Source organism: Stegodyphus dumicola, chromosome X1 (assembly GCF_044657685.1).
Source record: "Stegodyphus dumicola isolate Sdum_Otavi_A_Nest chromosome X1, ASM4465768v1".
In the NCBI taxonomy this organism is placed as follows: Eukaryota; Metazoa; Arthropoda; class Arachnida; order Araneae; family Eresidae; genus Stegodyphus; species Stegodyphus dumicola.
In genome coordinates this window covers 97,066,452-97,092,614 of record NC_140780.1, presented here as the reverse complement: position 1 = coordinate 97,092,614, position 26,163 = coordinate 97,066,452, and the positions used below count along the sequence as shown (strand labels likewise).

The following is a 26,163-nucleotide window of genomic DNA, read 5'->3' as shown; positions in this document are numbered from 1 at the left end:
AATATTGCGCCCATTTAGATGGCTTAAATAATAGTTATGTAATAAAAGAACATTTTAGGTATGATATTAACTAATTAATTTTTTTTTTTTTATTTTATCTCTTTGACCTTTAAAATGAAGAGGTAATGTTTCTAGTTAATATAATGTGAAAACCTGAAAAGCAAACAAAAACTACACTAAATCTAAAAATGTTTCCAAATTTCACACATCTGCAAGAAACTAATAAGGTCAACAATGCCTGATCAACTGAATTTGTTGGCAGATGATGATTCAAATCTGAATATAGAAGACATGTAAACAGTATAAAAGCATACTAAATTTATATCAGTGTACGAGTCATCATATGTGTGAATGAGTGCTTACTATAAATTAAGTACAAGTCTTATTCTGAACTACTTAGTATGCTTATACACTAATTTTTGCATTTTCTTAATTCATATTTTTAATTAGCATTATTACAAAATTAAATGATGTCTGTAATAATTGTAACTGAAACAGTTGTATTTAAAATTTCACCTCTTTCATAATAACCACAATTGCCTAGTACATATTCATTAGCAAAGCATACAATTAAGTGCTTCACAGTATTATTAACAGTAAGGATGCTATCGCACGTCGGTTTGTTTCGGAAGAACAACTGTTTGGAACAATTTTTCTGCTTTGTCACAACAGCCAATTATCATAGATCACTTTGGGGTTAACATGGGAAACTGGTTCCCCATTACAAACAAGCTGATAGTTGATTGATTGAAAACGAACAACTTGCAATTTTTTTAGAAAGGAAGGAAAGAGTCGCATGTCTTTCTTTCAATAGTAAACCAGGCAGAAAAATTGTCCGAAATAAGTTGTTTATGTGAAACAAATGCCCTGTGATAAGGGCCTCAGGCATCATTACTTACATCTAACAAACATTTCGCTTCCAGAAACAAGGGTCAAAATTTTTCAGCTGCCATTCACTGTGCCAATGCCTGAAATTAAAATCATTTTATAAAAATTTTTAAAAGGATGATTAAGTATTGAAAAATCTTAGATCATAACTTGGTCATACACACAAAATATGTTATTTTTATACCAATAAAATAATATATTATTCAGTGCTGAATGAATTATTTAACAATAGGAAAGTGGCAATGGTTGTGAAATCACATCATAATAATAAGAGAATTTATAAAAAATGAAATAAAAGGTTTTATTTTTATTTTATTTAAATTTTACTATTTAGTTAAGAATAATTATCCTGCTAACTTTAATTCATATATTCAACTCTGAAACACATTTTCTACAACTTATCTTTGGCTACTATAGTCTGTGTAGTCAGCTTGACAGATACAGTCAGCAAATGATGATTGACAGTCATAATTGTTATCTTGTCTTCCTGGTACATGTGCAGTACATGTACATGTTTTAGCATACTTTATATTAAAGTGAAATGTTATGTAATCATTGATGAAAATTACATACATCAAAATATACTTTATTGTTAATTTTACTATTACTTTAGGATTATTAAAAATCATCATCAATTCCTACATGCTGTACAATCATCTGCCTTTTAAAAATAGAACTTGTTACATTTAATATTTCAACAGGTTTTTCTATTGAATAGATATTTGATAATATATGGAGTTAAGTAAATTTGAACTAATTATATTTTATTTTTACCAATTCTTTACAGTTATACCACAATTCATTACATTACGAGTTCATTACATTATTTTATATCATATTAACATCAACCAAAACATTTCAGCACATTTTGAGATAAAAGACTCAAGTACCTTGCATCAGTTTTAGCTGTAATAAAATTACGCTGTACATACTAATAACTTTCTTCTTGAAAATTTACTAATAACTTATTTCTCGAAAATGATGTTTCTTTTTGAAAAAATTAAAACAGTAAGGAAACAAATTATTTCTTAAAACATCTTTCTTAATGTTACATTATATAGAAATTTAGAAAATGTTAAAAAGTGTTAATGAACTGTATATGTGTTAAAATATAACATATCACATATTGCACATATAACATATCAAATTTACTGAAATGGGAAAATATATACATACCTGAAAGCAATCTTGCAGTAGCATTTGGTTTGAAGCTCTTGCGCTATCCACTGAGGCATCTGCATTTACGCTGACTTCTTTTACCCATTTTTTGCACTCTTCAATCGAATTTAAACTTGATCGCATCGTTCAACTTTCTAGTTGTTGGAACAGTACAGGAAAAAAATCTAATTTTACACAGTAATTACTTTACATTGCACATATAACTCTACGAAGACTTAAAACGCCGGATTTGTTTACAATCAGATGGCGGTACATCTACCACATACCGTATTTATCTTCTTTTCAAATCGCGCCAACATAATAATTACGCCAAATTTGTTTCTGGGCATGCGCAGTATGCGACATTCGTTTAACACTGTTCAGCTCAATGTGCGGTCTGCCATTATGCATTTTTTTCCTGGATATGTAAGAATTTGTAAATATTCAAGCAATATAGAGGCTCTTTGAAAAGGTCATTGTCACCTTTATTTCCTTAAAAGTTTGTCCAAGACATATTTTTAAGTTTCAGGTTACATGAAATCATAGGAGAGAATTTTACAAATATGATTTCCATTGTTTCACAGAATTCTGCAATTATAAAATCTGAACTGTTTATTGAATGCCCTTAGAGGAAAAATTCCAGTGAGTAAAATAGTCATTATGCTTTAAGAAGTTACAGTAAATTGTGTATCTGAAAGTTAAAAATTTACAGACATATGCATAATTAATATCATTCAGTCGCAAGATGTAAAAAGTGCTCTTTTTTCTAATACAAAGCTGTTAATTGCCAGAATGAGTGATTTTTCATTTTATATTTATTGCCTAAACTGGTCAAAGAATCTTGAATTTCAGGTTGATGTGCACTGAAAAGCTATCTAATCTAGTAAATTCCTCCCCACATAAGTATCTCTATAAATTTTGCTTGTGAATGAACCTTTTTTATGTAACTTATTGAGGTGGAATTCATTAATCAAAATTTTTGCTTTATATAGTCCATATTAAAATTTAGATTATATATCAGGCAAGGCCAAACTGTGGCTCACGAGCTATATGCGGCATTCCACCACCTTAACTGCGGCTCACCAGCTACTTGTGGTGATTTGGCTTCTTAAATCTAATTTGTTTATAGCAAACAGTAGTTTAATTTTGGAAGGATAATTGCAGTTTGAAATAGAAATCATGCAATGACACCTTTCTGTATTAATCACTAATTTCTTATATATTCAATAGTCTCATCTATTAATCGATTTCAAGCTGTTCATCTCTAGCATAACATCAGGATAACCCCCCCCCCAAAAAAAAAATCGCAAATCATTTTGTTTCCGCTAACTCTATTACAGTCACATTATTTTTATAGTAGAGTAGATAATGGCCATCGGGACTGCACTAAATGCAAATTCAAAGGTAATTTTAAAAGTAATTGTAATTTTTTTTTTTTTTTTTTTTTTGCCTCAGTTTAATTTTATTTGTTGCAGATTCTATTTACATTCCTTCTCTTGCTTTGCAGCAACAGCTGTGATTCGATGTCTCGGAAGATTCTACTTTTATTCAGTCATTGAACTTGGGTAAGAAGCCTCTTTGAAAGAGGGAATTCTTTCAATTTGGCAAAGAGTTGGAAATCTGGAGACTATGGAAAAGTAAATTTTTCCACTCATGCTTGGATATACTAGGTGATTAGTCTCAGCTTTCTGACATGCATGTATCCTTCAAAACTTATTCTCCATCACTAATCCAATGAGCTCATTTTTATACAGGTCTTGCAACCATTCTCTGTAATATGCAGCAGTTGCTCTTCTTCCATATTAAACCCATATCTTTCATAATAATTCTTAGGTAAAGATCATCAATTATTACACCAGTGATGGAGCATGTTAAAATTTTGATGTTGCGGGCAGAATGGACTTCTCCACAACACTGACAACCATTTAAATTTTGGTCAAAGAACCAATTTTGGTTGTGAATTTTTAATTAATGTTTTGTCAGTTACCCTTGCTCAAGATAGAAATCCGACTTTCATCATCAAATATTCATTTCATCAACATTGTATCAAGCAATGAGTGAACATCTGGATGTAAATTTATCTTTTCTACAAAGCTTCTGTTGAAGTATGAAATATTGATGATACTGAACTCTCTTTACTTTGGGTTATTTTCTCACATGTTGTTTGGCGAACTTCTTTCTTCCTAAATCGTTCCTCCACACAAATATCATACTAGTTTAGAGCCACTTTTTAGACCCATTACATCTAAAATCTTTTCACCCCTTAATTCTGTTATTAAGTGCAATTGCACCATTTGTCCTGGGTCTGGTGTCAACACTACAATTCTTTAATTTGTTGATATTTATGTTGATTTAAATAGTTTATCTGTGATCATCATGTACATGTGACATGTTCTTCACGAAAGCCAGTAACCCCGTGGAAGGTTTTATTATGATCCATTGTCTAATTAATGCAAATTTCATGCAAATGTATTGTGAAATTCTGGTGAAGTTTAGCCTGTGAACCATCAGTTTTGAAGTAAGATTTTTCATTTTCTAAAGTTTCAGTGCGTCTACAGAGTCTATTTTAAGCATTTATCATTTCCAAACACTCTTTCTGTAGAAAACTGAAGTGGGCACTTACTTCTGCCACCAAACTTCAGTTTCAAATAAAATAAATATATGCAACATATATGCTGTTAATGGACTTTAAAAAGATATTTATTGAATTGATTGTTAGATATGATGTTGCTACCATCAAATATTGAACCCATATCTATCTGGTCGGCCATCACACAGGTTTACGTCAAAAGATACAAAATTTATGAATACCGCATGAGCGAAAACAAGATGAAATTGCGGAAAAATATGCAGATATTATGGACAAACATCAGAATTCTCCATTCATCAACTATTGTGTAACATTCATGAACTTTTTGATACTTAATTATACTAGATATCCTTCATCTTGCTTAGGCCTATTTAGAATTTCTTGGGATCATTAGTTAACACATTAAAGGCGGAGGATCTTGGCGAAAGTGTGCTAGGTTAACGCAGTGACCGCCCCGCCTCATTTTTCGTCCTGGAGCGGGCGATATTTTGTGTAATCATAAAAACATTTAGACTTAAAAAAGTTTAAACTCCTAAAACTACAAGAAATATTTAAAAAGAACTAAGCACTAATTACAAAAAATGTTTTAAAGTACATATTTAAGAGAAGAATTTAGTATTTTTTATGAGTGTGATAATGTTGATAACACTTGCCACGGTGAAGAAGTGCATTGCAAAACTCACATTTGAAGCAAGGCAACTTTCTTTTTTTTATGTGCCCCACAAACTATGCAGTTTTGTTGAGCATATAGCTTTTTGCCTTTATTTTTTATCCGAATTAATTTGTGCTTTTTGATGTCTAGCAAAAGACATCCAGGCGGATCAATTTTATATCGTGGAGTCCGTGGTGCCGAGTTCGATGTACCAGGTTGTGGCTCTTCAATGTTCGTCAAATCGTCTGCATATACATCTTTATTTTCATGTGAAACCATATTGAAGGATTTCAAAATTTACTGTAAGTAGAATTTGAACAACCGAACAGCTTCAAACCACAAAACATACTAAATACAAATGTAAAGTGGCGCATGGATTGCGCAGTGTGGTTGCAAAACATACTAATACGACTCCCGCCTTTAAGCTACAGTCGAGATAAATTGTAGTACTACGACTCCCGCCTTTAAACTACATTCGAGATTAATTGACGACTCCCACCTTTAAGCTACAGTCGAGATAAATCGTAGTACTACAACTCCCGCCTTTAATGTATTAATAGTAGCACAGGAATTCAGTTTCGCTGTATGTTTTGATAGAATAAATTCCAAAATAATGTTAATAACACCAGCATTTGACTTACAACACAGGTATGTACAATATTTAGGTGTTTCTACTAAATATATATTAGAATGCCCGAGATTACGCATCCACGTCACCAGTTGAGGTGTTTCTACTAAATATATATTAGAATGCCTGATAAAACCTTATAAAGCAAGATGCAACTTATCCATATTTGTAAGGATTGTGTTAATTTTATTAACAGTTAAATTTTGAGTTAAGTTTCCTTTCCTATCACTTCTTAATATCGACTACCGCCAGAGCACCCAGACGCGTATAAGTTTGCAGTTGATTATTGCAAACTTAACAGTATAACAAAGCATCCTACATATTCCCTACCAATAACTGATAAAATCATCAGAAAAATTCATTCGACATTCGAAATTCATTCGACTAACATTCGACAACCTTAGACTTAACGTCTAGTTATTTTCAAATCACCGTAAAACCTGAAGATGTTGAAAAGGCTGCGTTCATTACAAAGTCAGACGTCTATGCCTTCTTAAGAATGCTGTTTGGTTTAAGCGGACCGCCGGCTACTTTTCAGAAAGCATACGGATATAGTTTTAAGGCCAGTTTTGGGTAAAAGTACAATAATTTATCTCGATGATATGCTAGTCACCAATGAAACAATAGACGGACATGTGAAACACTTGGAAGAAGTTTTTGCCTTACTTAATGATACCGGTTTCAAAATAAATGCAAGAAAATGCAAGTTTGCTGCCAAGGAGTTGCAGTACCCTGGGTACATGATTTTAAATAAGGGCATAGCGATCGATAATTCCAAAATATTAGCGATTAAAAGTTATCCTCCCCTCAAACACGGCGAAGAAATTATCTCTGTTTTTGGGCTTATGTTCCTATTACAGAATGTTTATTAAAGACTTCGCCAAAATTGTTGAGCATCTTTTAGTGTTAAAAAGAAAGAAAACTAGATTTTCTTGGACCCCGAGGCGAACACCACTTTTGAACAACTAAAAAATGCCCTAATTAATGCCCCAGTCCTGAAATTCCCAGGAGGCGAAGAAGATCTAGAGATTGCTACAGATGCGTCTGATTACACAATTGGAGCTGTGCTTTTCCAGAAAGGGCAACTGATAGCTTTCTTTCCAAAAACGCTGAATTCAACCCAAAGGAACTATTGGCAACAGAGCGAGAAACACTCAACACTCGTTGTTTTATTAGCGGTTCAGAAATTTTGCGTCTACTTTGGAAGTTCTTTGATAACAGTATACTCGGATAATGTGACAGTCGGTTGCTTATATTCGGGGAAAAATTGATCTCGCCTGATAAGATGGACAATAAAACTACAAGAATTTAATTTAATTATAAAACAAATGCCTTGAAAAGAAAATTTAGTTGCCGATGCCCTTTTAAGAATAAAAATCGATGAGGAGGGGGATATAGTTAAGTGTGCTATGCTCACTTCAAAAGTTATTGAGTCCCGTGAATCTATAATTGAAGAATTAAGAAAGGGTCTGGAATTTAAAGACATTTACGTGCACCTTGAAGACCCCGAAAAGTTTGAATATATAGATTTAACAGCTGTTCACAATAGGGCGAGCCATTACGAAATAATTGAAAAACTGTTATTCTATACGAAAGTAACAATAATAATCAGGAATATCTGCCAGTGATCCCAGCGATTCTACATTTAAATATTTTAGAAGAATTGCATGATTTGCCATCAGCTGGTCATTTCGGATCAAGTATTTGTACGTGTGTACGTTGCATACAGGTGCCCGCGCATGGTGCGCTACCCTAGGATAACATGTTAAGCGATTTTTGATTACATACAGTTCCTAACCTGGTGCTAGGTCGATCAAATGCTGGATGATGAAGAGATAGTTATTCATGGAGAAGTCCATAGGATCCGTAGAGACTGGGTAGCTAACACGCCCCATCGGGCGAGGATAAGTGCGGAGTAAGTGGTAAAAGAAATGCCAATTCCAACAGAGTCCAGTGTGACACTTATAGATATTGATATTCATATATTTACAGAAGACAAGACAAATATAAAAGCAATAATAAGTTATTAAGTACATCAGTGCAGAAATGAAAAATAGTATATTTTACTTACATATAAAAAAAATACATATAAAAAATTATATATCAAAAAATTAATTGAGGTGTGTTAAGAACAGGCCGTGGCCTTTTTTGGAAGGCCTGGGTATTGTAGTCATAATCTAATACTGATATGGTAGGATTGGAGACCTTGGAAATATTTTTATAAAACCTGAAAGCCAGAGTGGCCATATATTCCTTTAGATATGGTATATTATATTCACGATGGATTGCCGAGTTTCTTATAAACCACGGACAACCTGCCGCTTGTTTTAGTACTACATTCTGCAAGACTTGCAGTTTTTTAATATGTGAATCAAAAGTGTACCCCCAGACAGGGCAGGCATGAGTAATGATGGAACGTAACATGGTTTTATAAATGAGTAATTTATTATCAGTAGAGAGAATGCTGTTTCGGGCAATTAAGGGGGCAAGTGTAGCTTTACGAACCCGGAACTTTGCAATAAGCTTTGTGATGTGTGGGGTCCATGTGAGAGTTTGATCTAATGTAACACCTAGGTATTGGGCGTGCTTGGTCCAGGGAATAGGCGTGTCATACATTTTGATGTAGATATCATAGTCAATATTCTTTTTCCTCGTGAAAAGGATGGCATCCGATTTATCCACATTAATTCTGATTTTCCATGACGTTAGCCAGGACTCCAGTGTGTGGATGTGGTTTTGTAATTGTTGTATGACTGAGCCGTGAGATGCATTTTGTGATAGAATTGCTGTGTCATCAGCATACATTGCTAGAGTGGTGTGTTGTGTGTGGGGGATATCGTTCATGTAAATATTGAAGTAGAGCGGGCCCAAAATGGACCCTTGTGGGACCCTGGCCCTTATGGGCCTGGGGGTAGAGATGTTGTTGACACGAACGACAAAGTGTCGACCCATAAGGTAAGAATATGTGATGTGTGTGATGTAATCTGGGAAGCCCAGGTTTATGATTTTGTATATGAGGCCCTCCAGCCAGACTCTATCAAAGGCCTTGGAAACATCAAGGAAAACTGCTCCTGTGATGGACTTGTCCTGGAGACCTTGGGATATCAGTTCAGTTACTCTGTAAAGTTGATGGTTCGTCGAGTGCAGTTTTCTGAAGCCATGCTGCACGTTAATAAGAAGACTGTTATCATCCAAGTGCTGGAGTAGGCGTTGTTGAATGAAGAATTCAGCCACTTTGCTTGTCGATGATAGCAGACTGATCGGCCTGTATGAAACAGGGTCTATGATTGGTTTGCCAGGTTTGGGAATAGGTGAGATCACTGCGGTCTTCTACGGTGAAGGAAAGTGCCACAGATGCAGCATGTCATTAATAATTTTCGTAAGTTTCAGGATCATGAGGATTCCCATATTTTTTAACAGTTTATTACTGACAGTCAAGTCCAGGGCTTTTCTTGGTCTTGTGTTTGGTGATGTAGTCAAAGACCTCTGAAGGCCTGACAGGAGGAGTGTTGGTTGTGTGTGGTTTTGAGAGGAACTTTGTTAGTGTTTGTGAAACAAGGTGTTCTGTTTGGGAGTGTGATATGTTGTTAGTGCAAAACTGAGTAGCATAGTGATCAGCAAGTGACTCAGCTTTCTCAATGTCTGTGTAGGCAATTCCTTGAGGGCCAGTAAGGGGCGGAATGTTTGTGTGGCATCTCAGAAGCTGGTTTGTAGCTTTCAGGTTCTGGTTCATTTCAGACGTTCTAAAAACTGTGCAGAGGGTACAAGAAGCGATTTATTTTCCGCAGTTACAAAGAATACTTACGGCATATGTTAAGTCGTGCCATTTGTGCCAGTTAATAAATGAAGTTAATTACAGCCCGGCCGGGCATTTAACAGTAGAACGGCAGGAAAATCTTACCTACTGGAACGGCGGTAAGGGGTCATTTTGATCCTTTGATGAAAGTACTGAAATAACAACAGTAAAACAATTTTAAATGCCATTACATTGGCACACATATGTACATAATATGTATTTCATAATTTATATTTAATATCACATGATAGTTTATTGACTTTTTTAAATACTGTAAATGTATCGAGTACATGGCGATCGATTGGATCATACTACAATTACTCAAATAACTCATTAATTTGATATAAGAATTGATTTCAAATAAATGGTTTCGCAAATTAAAACCAATGTTAACTAAAATAAAACACAATTTATATAATATTTTTAATGTACTTACTCGGAGGATGATTCACTCTCTAAATCCGGAAATGAGAAATTTTCTCTGATGTTTCAGTTATATCAGTATATCTGTAGCTGAATGGAATATGTAAAGCATTTCGTTTCAATTCTATTTAATGTTTAAAATATTAGAGATTACGCATAGGTATTAAGAATTAATGCGGTTGATACAAAAATAATTTTTAACAATTTTTCCAGTGTATTTTCCGCACACAACTTTATAACAAGACGCACAATATTCTTGAGATTTGTTTCCGTTGCATTTCTGTACTTGACACTTTTTTCTCTTTATATCCATTTTCTTTTCATGTGCTTTTTTCTGAAGACTCAGAAGGGATCCTTGGAAGTTTTGAAGCCATATGATCACGGATATCCACACCATATTTTGTTGTGTTAGAAAATGCTATTGAATCGGGCAACTTCTTGAGACTGTCTTCAGTTTTTACAGTAGAATGCAATGAGTTCAGTAGAAAACTGCTTTTGTTTCTTTTGCCTTGATAGATGGTAAATGTGATATTATCATGTTCCACTATTGTCAATGAATAAAGATTGCTACGCATATTTTCAAAAGTATAGTAATTTCTCTTCTGTTCTTTTTCATTGTGCCGACCATAGTTGTATTTTTTTATTTTCGCATTTCTGTTAATTTAATGCTAGTAAAATAGTTATCCATGGTAATATTCCTCTCTTTGTTTAGATGTGGCTCCGTTTATTTTATGACAACATTTTCAGACAAACGTAATTAAGGATTTGCTGTTTCATCTTTTCCTAGATAAAGAAATCCGTTAAAGAGGTATTTAGTATCAACGTTGACAGATAACTAAAATTTTATTCCAAATTTGTTAGTTTTATTGGGCATGTATTGTGTAAATCTACACCTAGCTTTAGGTGGGAATAATTATTTATCAACTGTAGTATTTTGTCCTGGCCGGTAGCACGTTTTTCAGTTTTCAATAAATTTGTTCCACATGTCTGATGCAAGAGCAAATTTATAAGTCTGTAATCAAGTAGATCATGCTGTCTTTTCATCGAACTTTAAAAATCGTTTTATTTCTCTGAATCTATCTCTTGTTATAGTTTCTTTGCAAAATGGTATTCCCCATGCTTTGGACCACAAGGAATATAAATCTAAGCCTTTTGCTCCTATTACTCCTCGAACATACAATATAGCGACAAAAGTATCTAACTCAGCCAGAGATAACTTCCAGTCTTTATTTCCAAGTTGCCGATGAGCTTTGGATTCTGTACATTTCTTTATATGCAGCAAGATATCATCAGTAAAAAGCTTGAATGCACTAGACACTTTGTCCTCAGAAACATGACTCTTTGAAAAAGATGTTGGTCTTGCTGTTTCTTTTAGAACGTTATAAGCAGGAACATCAGGAGCTGCAGACTGAATTTTTGAAATTTATTTCATTGCATATAGTGTTACCAGGAGCTGTAAAAACAGTTTTGCAAGTACCATGATCCGTTTTTGCCTGTTTATTTCTGCTGAGTTCTTCGTTTACTTCGCTGTCCTCGGATTCACTAATAGTTTGTGTGTGCAATTCATCTTCAGTTTCTACAGAAAAATTATCTATTTCACCTCCGATGGACTCATTTTCGGATAGCTCTTGCAACAATTTTAAAATTTCTTCATCCGTAAGACCTTTCCGCTTTTTAGACATATTTTGTAAAGGTTGAAAAAGTTGAAAAATATCAGACAATCAGAAAATGATAGGGAATATATTTTAGCATATGATTCTTACAGCGTGAAGTGATAATGAACATGATGGTAGAATTCATATGCACTAAAATATTGATTTGGGATTACCAAGAAAACTTCTGTCCTAACTGTTATCACCTGCAATAAGTTAGCTGAACTAACAAATGGGAAAATGCATCTGTAAAATAAACTATTTCTGAAAAGAAATGTAAGCATGAAAAATCATGCATCTACCTTCCTTGCAGTATTTTCTTCAAACAAAGGAACTCCCCCTGCAGAGTTGCCAACTCTCCCGATTTTCGACTGCTCTCCCACCAACCCGATTTACAATATATTTTTCCCGACTTTTTCTTATTCTTAAAATTTCTCACGATTTTTATTGAAGTTGGGTTAATACTTCGTTATATGAACAAAAAAAAAAAAAAAAAAAAAAAAAGTGATTTTGGACGTCTGAAAGCAATTGAATCTTCTTTAGATTATATCTAAAACAAAACCTTGCAAATCAGATGAGAATTTCTACTTTGAGAGCATACGTATCCAGAAACGTCGTTCTCCAGTTCTCCAACGGGCATCGAGCTCCACTGCATGTTATCTGGCATATATTAGCCAATGAGCACAAAGCAAGCTCAAGGCTGTTATTTGGATGTTCTTAGTTTTGTTATTTCCTTCATCTTGTCCTGAGTTGTGCGAGTACACGTGCCTTCAGGAAATAGTTTTAGAAATTATCATCTTTTGTTACGTCTGCGAGATAGGTGAAATATTCGTGTACGTTTCAAAAATCGTACACAGTTGACTTTCCTTCCATTATTTCCTCAAGGACATGTAATAAATTTGCGATGTGTACCGTCTGTCGTTGCGATTTTTCGATTTCACGTGGTGGATGGGCGGATGTTCTTAAACATGTGCGTTCACAAAAACACAAGGACAGCAGGAGTAGTTTTGAAAAAAACGAAAAATTAAATTTTTCTTCGGAAACTACAGACCAAAAAGTTATTAATGCAGAATGTCTGTTCTCTGCCTTTTTACTGACTGACTGACTGGCAGGTTATTGCTGGCAATGCAGTCTTGTGAACTGCGTATCCGGCTCTATCAAACTAGCCACAATGGCGACATCACAATAAGTCAATCGTCACGTACCTTTTCACTGGAGCACAACCTCAAAGAAGACAAAAATAAGTTTTATCTTCATGTTAGAAGTTACTGTTGAGTATGTGATTACATACTACATAAATTTACAGTCAACGATGAAGGGATTTTGCATGCTAAAGTTGCTGATGTTTCTGCTCTAGCAAATGCATCTTTTTCTGATATAAGGTACTTTTTGAACAGATTTCCTGTGTTATTTCATTTAGTCATGATATTGATGTTGCCACTGATAATGTTGCAGTCACAATTTTGCAGTTTAGAAGTAGAAAACTTGGATGAAGTTATAAAATCAGCTAGGATTGACACCCAGTGGAGTTTAATATGAAAACTGAAAGGTGCTGGTGGAATTTTAAAATATAGTGAACTGTCTAGAATTATGTTAGCCATCTTGACAGTTCCCCATAGTAATGCAGAGTGTAAGAGGGTTTTCAGTGTTGTTGCGAAAACAAGGACTAAATTTAGATCTAATATTAGTGATTACACATTAGAAAAACTTTTATTAGCGAAAGCAGGCCTATGTGGCAATTGCTATGAACAAAATTATGAAGTTTCTTTCTTAACGAAAGCAAAATTTGTCACTGTTCATAACATTTGTACGAAAACTGATTAAAGTGTCTTTTTTTTCCCTTAAACGATGCAAGTAATAAAAATGTTTTTTATGTGTAAGGTATTTTTGTGTTGCTTACATTTAAGAATTAGTAACTATTTAAAGTTAATTCATTATTAAAAACTATATTTTTATCATTTAAGAAGTCTTTTTTTTTTCATTGTGAAAAATCTCCTGTTTTTGAGTGTCATAAGTTGGCAAGTATGCCTCTGGGAGATAGTATGAATGCAACTGAAAATTCTTTATCAATGAGTGTTTTTCATGGGTTATTTGACAATGCCTCGAATGGAAAGAGAGATAAAAGTAAAGGGGTTAAAATGACCCCCCATTCTAGAAATACATGCCAATATTTCAAAAACTAAAAATCCTAGAATGCTGAAATTTTTTTTAACAAATATCTGTTATCTATTTAGGAAAAGTCAAAAAATTCCAAATTGATGATTTCTTCCAATAAAACAGAAGTAATCAATGGTCAAAAGCGTTCAGGGGTCAAAATAACCCCTACCACCGTTCTAGTGTTAAAAAACATAAAGACCACTTTCCCAAATGAAATGGTTGGCAATGATTTGCTCAGACCCCACTCGAGAACAAAAATAAAAATAGATATTTGTTAACCATTGTAGGCCATTTTTCAGAATGGGTAGAAATAGTCCCTCTTAAACGAGCTTCAGCTAAAATAGTCACAGATTCATTTTTAAATAAGTATATTTTGAAATACGGGCCTCCACTAAAAGTAATATCAGATAATGGAAAACAGTTTGTTAGCATTTAGTTATATTTAAAAATTTGTGCACAGGACTTGGCATACGCTATCTAAAAATGGTACCATATAGACCGCAATCAAATATTGCGGAACGTGTAAATAATATAGTAAAAATTATCAGGGGATATGTTAAGAATTACCACGACCTCTGGGACAGCTGTGTCAATGAGTTAGGTTTTGCCTTGGAAACAGCAAAGCACGATACTACACAGAAGACTGCCGTGGAGTTATTTTTAGGAAGAAAAACGCTAACGCCTTTGGATAAGCTGTTCTTTGTACAGCAAAGGCAAAAAGAATTCAAGACACAAGCCACATTTTCCAGTGGCAACGACTACGAGGGAGGCCCAAAGAGGTCCAGATTTGAGGACGAAAAGAGATAAAAGACCAGCCAATGCAACCGTGCCTGACCAAGAAGTTAGAAGGTCCAAGCGCAAGTTCGAAGACCCTGAAGAATGAATGGCCCCACCAGAGCTCAAGTGGAGACTGAAGTTCCAAAACTCGCAGCCGTCCTGCAAAAACCCAAGGTTCGTACACAAAGGACAGAAGAGGAAAAGGAGTGAAGAAAACGGCACAGAGCTTTGAAGTTCCAGAAGAAGGTTGGAGTTCTTCAGGTATCTCACATTTGAACAATTCTGTCATATCAGAATGGAGGAGTTACAGAAAAAGATAAGTGAAAATTTCTTTGCTTATTTTACTTTGAAAAAAAGTTAAAATTATGTCATCTTGTTCTAAGTTACTAAAGATTTTTAGAAAAGTTAAATCGCAAATAGCGAGAACTTAGTTGTAAATAGCTTGTAATCATAGATCTTTATGTTCGCAATTTGGCGAGAAGCTACTAGCAGTAAATATTTTTGTTAAGAACTCGAAAGTTGTGAGAATTAAATTGTGAATATGTTTAGTCGGAAACCCTCTTTGAATATTGAAATCTGTTAACTTGAAGTTAAGATTTTGTGTAAAGATGGTAAATTGTAATTAAGCAACTATGACTTGTAAAGTGAATTTAAAAGTGATGTGTAAATATCTAAAAGTTTATGTTAAAGTAGGAAATGTTAAATATGTGTGATAAAGTATGGTAAATTTAAACTTTTACAAGAGATAAATTTTGGCCGCGGTACAAATGAATTTGTGAAAGAATTGAATGTTTTAGTATATACACTCTTGAACAAAAAAAAAAAAAAAAAAAAAAAAAAAAGATGCACCAAGAAGGAGTTATCCGAATGGTATGAAAATCGGTAGAAATGATGTACATGTACAGAAAAACAAATTATTACAGTTTGAGAAAAATGGGATGATTTATTGACGTGATAGAGCTTCAAAAAAGTGAAAAGTCAGTAACGTGTTTGTCCACCTCTGGCCCACATGCAAGCAGTTATTCGGCTTGGCATCGATTGATAGAGGTTGCTGATGTCCTTCTGAGGGATATCGTGCCAAATTCTGTCCAACTGGCACGTTAGATCATTAACATTCTGAGCTGGTTGGAGGGCCGTGCCCCATAATGCTCCAAACGTGCTCAATAGGAGAGAGATCCGGCAACCGTGCTGGCCAAGGTAATATTCTGCAAGCACTAAGGCAAGCAGTAGAAACGTGCAATGTGGGGGCGGGCGTTATCTTGCTGAAATGTAAGCTCGGGGTGGCCTGATATGAAGGGCAACACAACGGGACTTAGAACTTCGTCAACGTACTGCTGTGCTGTAAGATTGCAACAGATGACAACCAAAGGGGTCCTACTATGAAATGAAATGGCACCCCACACCACCACTCCTATTTGTCTGCCGGAAGACAGTCAGGTTGGTATCACACCGCTGTCCGGGGCGTCTCCAGACTCGCCTTCGCTGGTCATCAGGGCTCAGTTTAAAGCGGGACTCATCACTGAAGACTATTCTACTCCAGTAAGTGACATTCCAGTGCGAATGAGCTCAACACCACTGCAAACGGGCTTGACGTTGTACATAGGTCAATGGTAGTCGATGCAAGGGGCGCCTTTACCTCAGCCCCCTTTCTGTGATCTTTCTATGAATGGTCCTTGCAGTCACTGAAACACTAGTTGCACGTACAGTCGATGATAATGATGCATCTGGGGCTGTGAGTGCCGCTCTGACGATTACTCGGTCTTCACGTTCAGTCGTTTCTCTAGGCCTACCACTTTCTTCTTGATGCTGTTTGTGGCCATGGTTCACCCATTTCTGCCAACGTCGCCTAGTAGTGGCATTGCTCCTGCTGAAATTCGAGCTATTCACTGATACGACCAACCGGCTTCTTTGAGCCCAACTACACGACCTGGCCCACTAGGCCCACCAGCGGCCGAGCGGTAAAAGCCGCTGAACACTGGTAGTTCGTTTCGAAGTTCGAGTCCCAGCAAACGGGCGTTTTTGTGGTTTTCCCCATGTGTAACATGGATACGAGCCAGTTTCCCTTAAAAAGACCTCCATGGGGCATCCCTCCCTTTCCGTGTAATGCCTAATGGTGGAGCACGTAATAAGTTTAAAAAAAAAAAAAAAAAGACTACACAACCTCTCTCAAACTCTGACATCTGCGCATATCGTTCGCGCACCTGTGTGTGAGACGTAGTTACTGTCTACCAGAGTACACAGAATGAAATTCTTGAAGAATTTATGTCCTGAAATCGTAATTTCTCCATTTAAATATCCTGCCAGTTGCGCAGATCAGATGCACTGTAGCGACAACCGTTCATTCATTGGCAGCCAAAATGTAAATTTTTGCATTTTCCGTCGAAACCTGTATGCTTATCAATTAGTGTCCAATTTGCTTTACATCTTCTCATTGCGTCTTTTTTTTTTTTTTTTTTTTTTTTTTTTTTTTTGTGTCTTAGAGTGTATATGTGTTTCATATTAGGCTCTTCAGCTAACACTTTAAAGTTTAATTTAAGCTTTCGCTTAGCACATTAGGAAAGTTTTTTTTTTTTTTTGTATAGGGAGTCTTGTGAGGTCTAGTATGTCAAATTTATCAATGTTAGCTGTTGTGTAGAAATAGTTTTGTTCAGGGTAACACAACATAAGTACCCTAAGTACATTTCAGAACAATTTCTGGAGAGCATGGTGGAAACAGAAGTTTAAGTATGAATGAAGTGTGTGAGGGCCAAATGATGCAATAAAGGAGTAATTGTAAGGGATATGAAAATTTTTTGTAAAAATAATACTAATACTGTTTCTTTCCAGATATGGAAGGACCAAGACTAAGTAGCAGAATAACTTATGGATTAGAAAGAAAGAAGCAGATGATTGTAGCAAAAATCAGATTTTTGTCAAATTTTGTCAATTTCTAGCTTTAGAATTGCTGTAAAGTTGGCTCTAACAATAGAAGTTTAAAGTGAAAATCTAGTTAATAGTTTAACGTTAGAAAGTTTTTAGACTTTAAGGTCTTAAACAAGGTCGTTTAGAGACCTTTAACTTTCGACTATTTAAAGTCTGGTCGGGAGTTATGTAAGTACAGAACAAAGTCCGTAATCTGGACTCGTCGGGACTTCGGCGATTCCGGATTAGTGTTTTTTCCGGATTATAGATCATCAATTTAAATCTGGTAAGATGGTATGCAGAAATTATACAATTAAAAATATGAAACTGTAATTTATGAAATAAGAGCAATTATGATCTAAAGGGTATAAAAATTTACAGAAAAAAAAATGGTTAATATTTATTTATTTACTTTATTAAACATTTCTTTCAATGTAAGTTGTTTAAGTTGCTTCGTTTTTTGTGCTAAACGCGCATGCGTAAACATTAAACGCGCATGCATAAATGCATTACATGCATGCGTAAAGCATACAAAAAAAAGTTTGTGTCTTTGAGGTCCGGAGTATAGATCATTCCGGATAATGGACGTCCGGATTACAGACTTTGTACTGTATTATGTTAATTTTATTAACAGTTAAATTTTGAGTTAAACTTTCTTTCCTATCGCTTCTTAATTTCAACTTGCCACTTCCGGCCAGAACGTAGTTTTAGAATCACATCTGAATGCTAATGAGGAAGAGTGGTATTTAACTGCGAAGTTCTACTGTCTTAGTGAGAGAGATACCAGATATTCTGGCTAGCATGCATCCGCCTTTTTAGGCTACTGTCTCGCAAGGTATAATTATGCTCAGCCATACTTTAGGCCCTTGATAGCTTCGCAATCAATTAGTGTTAAGGGGCCAACTCCATTAGAATCTTGATATCTTCGTCTGTATATCTTTAATTAAGTTTAGTTTAGTTTAATTCTTACTCTCTTAAGTTCAAGCCTGAGTGTCGGCTTTATTGTACGACTCAAAGAGTTTTGTTAAAAACTTTAATTGGAATAATAAAGGGTTATTTCATCCTTCTCACTTCTTTTTTTCTACCTCAGGAAAACAAGCGATTATTCGCTTATTAGTTCTTAAGATTCTTCACATTTAAATGTAACTTAGAAGTACACAGTGGAGAATCCTACATATTCAAATTAGAATTTATTTTACACAAGTTACTTAAGCGCGCAGAAAAAACATTACAGCATCTCTAAATCGAAACTTAAGAGCGTTTTACTGCGTACCTTAGAACAAGTGAAGAGAGTCAGTGAACTGCAACTCCTGTCTGCTTTCTTCTCTCCTCAAGAAGCGTCACCACCTGTTCCCCATTGCCGTCCTCCGAGGTGCGCCTTTCAAGAAATATAGTCCGGGGAGATCGCTACACTTTACATTAAAGCTTCCATAATACATCGAAAAATTTTCATGGTTTCCTTTCTATAATCATCCATTCCAGATTTTTGAACATATACTGAACAAACATTCCTTATAAGAAATAAAGGGAATTACCGAGCAAACTTTTCTTGTAAGAAATAAAGGGACATTTTCTTATAAGAAATAAATTTTATAATTTTCTTAAAAAAATCCTGCTGTTGTAATTATAACACTGTTTAAGACTAAACTACAAATGCAATAGGTCGAATATATACTGTACATAAATGAATCACTTCAAGATGTTGGACATAAATGCTTTACTGCTATCCAGATCAAAAGCAATTTTTCTGCATGCTGTATATCTGATTTGGTACTGTTCTGTTATCGGGACCGGATTCAGAAATTGTATGTATGTGTATACATATTTATATCTGTATACACATACATTTATTTGTATGTATATATATACATGCATACATGAACATATACATCCATACATGTTTTAATCCGGTTCTGATAGCAGAGCAATACCCTTGATTTTTGTTCGGTAATCAATTTCACCCCCTTCGCAACATTAGCCGATTTAAATAGCATTTTTATTTTTCTTACTTCTAGCCACCATCCTATTCGGCACACTATTTTCAGTAGCCAAGAACAGAATTATTTGAAAATTCAGAGTTATAGCATGGGTTGTTTACTGAATTTCAGGAACAGATACATTGACACTCATGGCCAAGCTCAGCATTGTCTCGAAAGGGGTGGAGTGCACAATATCATCATGTATCGAACTCGAGTCATATTGCAAACAGCTATCATATATCAAACAAAAATTTCTGCGTCCAAGCAAGACCAAGTTGGACGAATATTAGTGCAATTAAATATAGACATACCAATGTATTCTGATTCAGATATCTGTCTGAAAAGCACTTTCTGTAAGAAATTTTCGCAAAAATATGAGAATGAATTTTCGTGTACATGATTTATCTTCGAATCTGTTCTGCCTTTCAATTACTGTAAGGTACTTAGATTAAAGAGGTTGGTATTAAGGACATATGTTTAATTTGATTGCATCACTTGCTTTACCATATGCAATATTTTTTAAACGATCGGCGAACATTGACATGACGATATGCTGATTATGCATCTTAATTTTCCTGATCAGCACTACTATATGTATTGCATTTTTTAATATAAAAATTTGAAAATACTATTGATTTAAACAATGGAAAAAAAACTCTAAGGTTTGAGGTTTGGAATTTAAAAAAGAAACATCACAAGATTAAACATAAGGATGACCCAATCATAGAAAACAAAATATAGTTTATAACCTAGGGTGTGTCTAATGCATTGATTCAAATATTTAAAGTTAGATTTGATCTCAGTATATTGGTACTCATGTTAATTGCCTGGGCAAATGATGTTATTAATCTTTATGCAAAACCTTAAAAAAAATTGATTGTTTATTTAAGAAGAATTTGCCTTTCTTGAACAACAGGTTTTGTGCAGTGTGTGCTCTCTAATATCATTTATTTTAATCTTTCTAAAAGACTGCACATGAGTGAAAAATAAAGTAAAAAATTTGGGCAGTTTTGAAAAAATTAGTAATTTATGCTTCACTTAAATAGAAGTGCTTTTTACGTTGTTGGGGGTATTCCATAAAGACCTATACTTACTTAAACTTCCAATTTGACTTTACTTCTAGTAAAACCAGTAACAAAGGGAGGAAATTAAAATTAAACTAAAAGAAGTTTGGTTTTTCTCTCTGAAAGAAAACTTGTTTGCATCGTACAATAATTAAGACACAATAACACACCGAATATATACTAATTCAGAAGTCAAACAACAAAAATCAGCGTTAATTTACAAAATTTTCACAGGACTAGTTTCGATGGTTTTACCGAACCATCATCTTCAGCTGCAAAACCGCAAATGAACAAGATAGGAAATAATGTTTAGATAAGATAAGAAAGCCTGGACAAGAATATCTTATCTAAACATTATTTCCTATCTTGTTCATTTGCGGTTTTGCAGCTGAAGATGATGGTTCGGTAAAACCATCGAAACTAGTCCTGTGAAAATTTTGTAAATTAACGCTGATTTTTGTTGTTTGACTTCTGAATCGTACAATAGTTTCAAATTTATATTTTCTTGGGACATACCTTTCTAAATGCAGAACTGGAGAAATAAAATTTATTTTTTAAAATTTATATGTAACCCTATTAACTGTATAAAAAATTTAAAATTTGCATTAATGTACTTGAAAAATTTTTCTCTGTTCAAAACCTGTCTTATTATTTTTGAAATGGTATAAATATGGATTTGCTGCTCATGGAAAATGCAGCTGCAGCTCTCAAAAACTTTCATGAATACTAACATGTGGCTGTTATTGCCATAAAGTTTGGCCACCCCTATTATATATGTATATATAACATAGCACCAATAGTATTAAAACTATTTTCATGAAATTTTGTAGTCAGGAAGTATCAATATTTAATTACATAAAAGCCTATAGCAAACTTCTTTAAATAACTGTGTATGCCACCTAGAAAATGTTCCGTTTGAGGTCAAAACCATTGATCCCCAAGTCATGTTCTTTTCATTTTTGCAGTCCTCACTTTCATGGCTTATTTAATTTTATCCTGCTTTATTTTTCATTCATTTTTCAGAATTATTTTGAAAGTTGTCTGATTCTTGATTTATTGCAGGATTTTGAGTGTTACTGCTGTTCTTGATCTGGGATAAAACTTCTTCCTTCTGATTACAGAATAGAAACAGGTAATTTTTTTTAATCATCTTTTTTTTTTTAAATGTAAATGTTTGCTGTAACTAGGAAATATTTTCAAGCTGCGACTTCAAATTTAGTAAGCACACACTGTTGTATGTAGTATGCATGTGTAACTATATTGCAAAAAATAAATAAATAACTGCTGAATTAAAACTGGAAGGCTGTCAAAAAATAAAAAAAGTAGATCTTTCAGCACAAAATGGAGCCCTAACCCACATAGCACAAAAACATCCTTGGGATATCCCGAGGATGTTGCTCGCGGGATATGCACACATCCTCAGGACATCCTGGAATATCCCGCAAACCTCCTTATCACCTCCTCCCAAGTGCTTAATGTCACATCCCAGGACATCCTAAGTCCCATCGACAGCATATGTGATGTTATTAGGATATGAACTCGTACTTACTACATCCTCGGGACATCCCACTAACCTCCTAAACACATCCCATTATATCCTAAGATCATCCTATCTATGTCCCATTGACAGTGTATGGGATGTTATTAGGATTTAAAGTCCTACTTACTACATCCTCAGGACATCCCGTAATATCCCACTTTCCCCCTGAACTCATCCTCCTGAGTGCTTCATGTCACATTCCAGTAAATCCTTAGGACATCCTATCTAGGTCCCACTGACAGCGTATGGGATGTTATCAGGATTTGAAATACTATTTACAATATCCCTTTAACCTCTTAAATACATACTCTGAACTACTTAATACCCAGTATATATACAAAGAAACTTCCAGTGAAAGTATGTGAAGGTGTTTTAATGATCTAAAACCTATTATTTTACACAGATAATCTCAAATCCTTGTCCTATGGTTACTATGGAAAAATCAGAAATGTTGAGAATATTTATACAACTTATTTTGTTTTTAGAACTGAATTTGTGAATATATTAAAACTGAGCAAGGAAATTAAAGTGAATTATTAATACAAAATATTATAACAGAAAATTTTGCTTTTATTTTTAAGATATTAAAAATCTTTCGATCATTTTTAAACATCCAATAGCCCCCAAATTGAAGTATTATTAATTAAACTATTTTACAAAAATCAGTTTCTAATTCCAGTTAATTTGTATTAAAAATTCAATAATAAAATTAGCCATTTAATAATCTTTACATAAATGAATAATCTTTCTTTAAAACATGTAAAGAAATTTTAGTATTTTGATGAGACTGTTGGGAAATTGTTAAAAGGAATAAATTGTATTTTTAAAACTAAATCATTTCCGAGTCACAGAATAAATAAATATGTTTTCGTAACATGAAAATACTGCAGGCATTTTTACAAATAAATATTAAATATATAAATTATTTATATATTTAATATTTAGTTGTAAAAATTATGTTCTTGATATTATGTTAACAATTCTTTACATCATTCAAAATGTAACTCAAGGAGCTCTTATAAAATTCTATCTTTCTGCTCACACAATAAAAAAAAAAAAAACTGAAAGGCCTCAGATTTTAGCAGTCACTCAAAAGGGTTCAAAGTTTATGAGTGCATAGATTATCAATACAGATGGGGCAGAGGAAATAGCGAAACATTTTATAAGATACTCACACCAGAAAGTTAAATATCTTCTATATATTTAAAAAGTAAAGAACTATATTATGTAATTATATAAAAATATTAAATGTTTTCAATTAGATCAGGAAGTAAATGCATTTTAAATCAGTCAGAATAAAAAGTAAAAAAATACATTGTTAAGAACTGTGTGTATTGCTTTTAAATAGCTTGGCTTGTTAATCGATAAGAGAAAAGATTTTAAAGGTAAATATGTTAAATTTTGCCAAATAGCAAGACTTGAATGAAAAGCGAAACAAGTTTACGATTAACGATATGAAGTCACGTTTCAAGACTAATAGCCCTTTTGGATTAAAAAAAAGGTTCTGAAGATAATTTGCACTTGTGTTTTGGTATTAGTTTATGCAAAATTCAATAAAATGAAATGTACCAGTTGAAATCAGCACCAAATTAAACTTTATAAATTCTAGCACATGTTAAAGGTTATCTCATCCAGAATTTTATTACTAACCATTAATTTCAGAGCAAAATAACACAGTAATTGCCATTTATATGACAATCAATATCAAAAATTTAAATCTGCATTTTACACAACACAGAAAAACTCCAAAAGAGGATCTACTGTTTACCATGCAATTAAAGCATTTTATTCTGCAATCAACTATACCAATTATTAATACTTCTAAGTATATTCAGTTTACTCTTTCTGCTTAATATATGCTGTGTAAAATTTTCCATAAATTTATTAATTCATTTTATTTTGAGGTGAACTGTTATTCAACTCTCAATGTCAACGAAAATATTTAGTTAATTTTTTATTCATTCTCAAAAGAGAAATCAAAATACATGGATTCATGTACGTGTTATAAATACGTGTATTTATGAATCAAAATACATGAGAAATCACAGTGAGAAAAGCACTACTACCTTAATCTGTGATTATATATGACAAATGCAGTGAATTATAGTTAACAAACAGTGAAAATATTTATATTTCTGAAATATTTCATGTATAACATTTTCAGTTTCGCATATGTGGCAGTTTGAGAATTTTTTACGTATACCAATTTTTTTAAATGTCTAAAAAATTTTGTATTTTCAAGGAAAGCTTATTCTTTCACCTTTAGTATATAAGTAATGGTAATTTACCAGATAAAATTACTTAATGGGGAATACAGAAAAATATGTAACCACTTACCTTTGTGACTTCATCTGCAGAGAGACTAAATATGTAGTTCAGCTAAATCTGTTATAATAAATATTTATAATAATGCTAAATCCTGTAATAACTATTAATATGCCAAATTTTGTGAACCTATTTATTTGGATGAAAAATAAACACATTCAGAAATTTATGGCACTATATTATGATTAACAGAGGAAAAACACTTTTCAAAATTCAAAATAGTTTTTATTAATCCAATTTATGATATTTTCTCTAAATTCCTGAAAAATAATCTTATATCCACGTAAAAGAGGAATATGTATTCTTATGTATATAAGAACTCTTGATAAACTGGATCTCTGCTATTGCCTTTCACAGCACCTAAAATAAAAACACTCACAATTACCATATGTGAATATAATTCATAATTAAATTTAAACAAATGACTATTAGAATGCAAATTAAAGGAAGCATTTAAAATATTTTAACATTTAGTACCTATAAACAGAGTAGCGATTATTCGATTATAATAAAATAAATATGGGGGATGCCTTTTAAAATTTTTTATGTCAGAAACTAAACTCAAACCACCAGCTGAACATATGAGCAGTTTTATCAATCAGCCACTGGTAGGTAACCTGAATACCGAAACAATATATAAAGTTGCCAAGATAAAGAGATCACATCTTACCTAATCATAAAATTTTTTTTAAATTTAATGTGTAGGCGAGTCCAAAAAGAGTGAGAATGAATTTATTTTGCAACACAAAGTTTTCTTGCAGGAGCAAAAAAACTTGTCTCATGAGATTGGCAAGTAAAAAATAATTAACTGCATCTGGTAACATTTATCTGACAACACATAAGTAATTATTAGCCACGTGCAGAAAATAAAATCTAGAATCACGATCAGATTTTATGTTCTGCACAGATTAGATTTTATTCATTTTAAACTTTTGAATTTAACTGCAGAAATCTACAAAAAAAATCGCAAAGTGGTATTGGTTGTTCGTGAAACTTGGAAGCCCATTGTGTCACATAAGTTTTTTGGTAACCCTAATGTTGATAATGTTGGCAAAAGTAGCCTTGGGGAAAAAAAAATTAAGTTTTTTGTCAATAAAAAGGGGTTATTTCTGCAAATATTGCCAACGTGTTGTGATAAATTTAGTTTTGGGCAATTTTTTTAATAGTAACCCTTTTGTATGGACCCGGGTTTTCGGTTCTTACCATTCTTTTCAATTGCTGTGTTTGGTTGCACGTAAGTGGTATGTATGGTCTTGTATTTTGAACTTGCTATTATTTTGGTGTGTGTACCATCGTTGGAGTATGTCTGAGGTGACGAAGAGATGAAAAATTTAATTGAATTGCTTACCTGGAGGATGGAGGAGATGGTGGTGGGAAGCCTAAACATATGCATGTTAAAAAAAAGGTATGTTAAAAAAAAAGTTTCATTTATTTATTCGTCTCTGTGTGTTAATTTTTTTTTAAAGATTTTTTGTTTAATGTTTTTATGTTAGGAAATATGTATTTTTTTGTAACTTATTCTGCTCTGTTTGTGTATTTTTGGTTGTCTTTGTGTGTTAAGACAGTAGCAAATTTTTTCTGGTTAACATGATAGTTTTAACTTTCTGATTTTCTTAAAGTGAAAATAGATCGA

The 26,163-nt window shown here is 33.5% G+C and overlaps 1 protein-coding gene across 3 annotated transcripts in view; it reads left to right on the top strand.

The window, feature by feature from the left end:
• LOC118195866 (uncharacterized) overlaps positions 1-26,163 on the top strand; it is a 219,932-nt gene that overhangs the window by 19,832 nt on the left and 173,937 nt on the right. For all 3 annotated transcript variants that reach the window (XM_085808113.1, XM_085808111.1, XM_085808112.1), the window contains exon 2: positions 21,728-21,797. The gene's annotated coding sequence lies outside the window, so the exon portion shown is untranslated. The remainder of the gene's footprint in view (positions 1-21,727; positions 21,798-26,163) is intronic.